General features: G+C 39.4%; 1 pseudogene; it reads right to left on the bottom strand.

Annotated features, from left to right (window-relative positions):
• LOC116705008 (follistatin-related protein 1-like) overlaps positions 1-2,780 on the bottom strand; it is a 7,573-nt pseudogene extending 4,793 nt beyond the window's left edge.

The raw sequence follows: 2,780 nt of genomic DNA, 5'->3' as shown, positions 1-2,780 counted from the left end.
TACATTATTCATTCACAAAGAAAACTGATGTCTTTAAAGGTTGGATTTTACCTCATTTTTTAATTAAGGCAAAACATGATTTTTTTTATTCCTCTTTTTAGACAACTTATGAGCACAACTGTAAATTTAGAGCAAATATTTAGATTATGTCCAATATATTTCAGATGTTTTGAAGTTAATCAGTGTTTTGTTATTGGTTTTATGTTGTGTCATACAGATAGTTTACTTGCCTTTACAACACAAACCTGAAGCAAATTTCACTTAAATTTCATACAGAGAGAGACAGATGGTGAACAATCAGTGTGTTTCTATAATCTAAGACGTAATCAGAGAATTTTTAATTCAGTTATGAAAGTAATTTAAGAAGCAGTGAGGAAGGAATCACCTGCAGAGTGAGCAGAAGAAAGTTTTGACTTGACAGGACGAGTTCACGAGGGATTCAATGACTTTTACCTGTAAACAGCGACAGACTGGTTCTCCTCTGTCTGTCGATACACACTCTCGTCCTGCGCCGCAGAAGGTTCTGGCACACACTGACTGACCCTGACACACACACACACACACACACACACACACACACGCCCCACCATATACACAGAGAAAGAGCGCTATATCATGTTTTCGTGTTATTTTTGGATTTTGTTTTATAGTAAAGAAGTGAGAAATGTGTGTTTCACACTCCAGATGGTGACCTTTAACCTCCCACTGAGAGACCCACGCCGTTTTGAATGACAATGACTCTCTCTCTCTTGCACACAACCACCACACACACACACACACACACCACACCCACACGTTTATACTTGTGTCTGTGACATTCCTTACCCAGCTTTAATATTTAAATTCTTAACACTGAATCCTACAATAACCATACTAACGTGAATCCTACAACTAAACTAAAAATATTCTCTTTCTTGTTCCCAGGGTCTAAAACTCAAAGATGTTCAAGAGCACACACACACACCACACACACCACACACCCACACACACACAAACCACACCCACACACACAATGGATACATCTGCACCTCCAGCTGACATCTGCTACACTGCAACCTGCTGTTAGCAAACAGCTGACTGGGGCCAACAAACACACACACACACACACACACACACACACACACACACACACACACACACACACACACACACCACACACACAACACACACACACACACACACACACACACACCGACGACACCCACACAGCAGTGATGTGTTCACAAGTTCATCTCTGACCCTGTTTCCCAGTTCCCCTGTTGACCCAGTTGTGTTCAGTTCATCTTTTGCCCTCTCAGTCTTTCTCTTTGCTCTCCTCTTGCCCTCCTCCACTCTCACTTTTCATTCATCTTTTCGTCCCCCATTCATATTTGTCCCAGCCTCCATCAAAGCACCTTCTGCACTTTAATTCTTACAGGCTCCTTTTTCAAGCTGTTTTTAATGTCTAATATCTCTTATGTTTTAAGATGTTTTCATGTTGTTTTTAGCAATGTTCTTTCATTGCCTACCTACATTAGGTCTAAGTCCTTTTTTTTGCAGATATTTTAACATTAACATTCAGATGCAGTTTTATTATTTATATAAATGTGTATTTTATATGCAGCATAGAAAGTAAAATCAGTTATTGTGCACTACAAACAGAAAATGCCAATAAGGTTGAACAACATTATTGACATGAACATTTCCCCTAACACAGTTTAGTCTGTAGCAGCTCTGTGAGGCTGGAGAAGTCAGGAAATTACTAAAGTTGAGAGGACAAATCATCTGGGAACCATGAATGTCTGTACCAAATGTTCTGCCAATCCGTCCAATAGTTGAGATATTTCAGTCTGTACCAAAGTGGTGAACGGACAGAAAAAAACAAGATAGTTTTAATTCAGTTAATGTTAATTTTATTACACTGAATCAACACTAAAGTTGTTCTGTCAAGTTGACATTTTTGACTGAAGGTGAGAAAACAGCTGCAGCTGGATACGAGCAAACACACAGCCGAGTATTTAACTGGCTGAGATTAGAGATCTCAGCCAGTTAAAGTCTTTATTTAATCTTTGTTTAAATTTAACAGCGTCCTGTTTTCATGCGAGTGGAGCTGCTCAGAAATAAGAGGAACCTGCACGGTAACTATGTAATGCTTCTATTGAAATGGGCAAAAAGCAGATACATTTTGGTTAAACAATGTTGTTCAGTTCAAAAATATCTCATTGTTACTGTGAGTTTACCTTGGCCAGAGGAGAGGAGGAGACGGGAGGAGAGGAGAGGAACAACAGCAGCAGGAACACAAAGATCATCAACATCTGGAGAGGAGAGGAGATGAAGAGGAAGTAGAACGAGAGGAGGGATGATTAGAGGGATGAGTAGAGGAGCCCGGAGAGGGAGAAGGCAGGCGACAAAAAATGAGAGGAGCAAAAGGAAATGTTACATAGTTAAATCAGTATTGAATCATCTCAATATAAGGCAAATATTTACATTTTTAACAACAGTAGAAATATTAATGTTACTAATGCTAACACTACTACTGCTACTAATAATTATCATATGAAAGCAGCTGTACCGTGCCAGTCTAATCCAGTTAGTCCAGCTGTTGTTTCTCTGTAGGAACCAGTCAGGTTTTAGCCACTCTGCAGTATTTGATTAGTACCGAAACAAGTAATTAATAATCCATTCAGTCAATCAATTAGGTCCAAATATCCAAATTGTCAGCATGGGTCCATTTGAATGAAGAGTTTATATCCAGTCAACCATCAGGGAAGTCCACTGCTTCGCTCTGCAGAGAAACACCA

The sequence above is a fragment of the Etheostoma spectabile genome, chromosome 17 (genome assembly GCF_008692095.1).
Source record: "Etheostoma spectabile isolate EspeVRDwgs_2016 chromosome 17, UIUC_Espe_1.0, whole genome shotgun sequence".
Taxonomy (NCBI): domain Eukaryota; kingdom Metazoa; phylum Chordata; class Actinopteri; order Perciformes; family Percidae; genus Etheostoma; species Etheostoma spectabile.
This window is presented reverse-complemented; position numbering and strand designations above follow the sequence as displayed.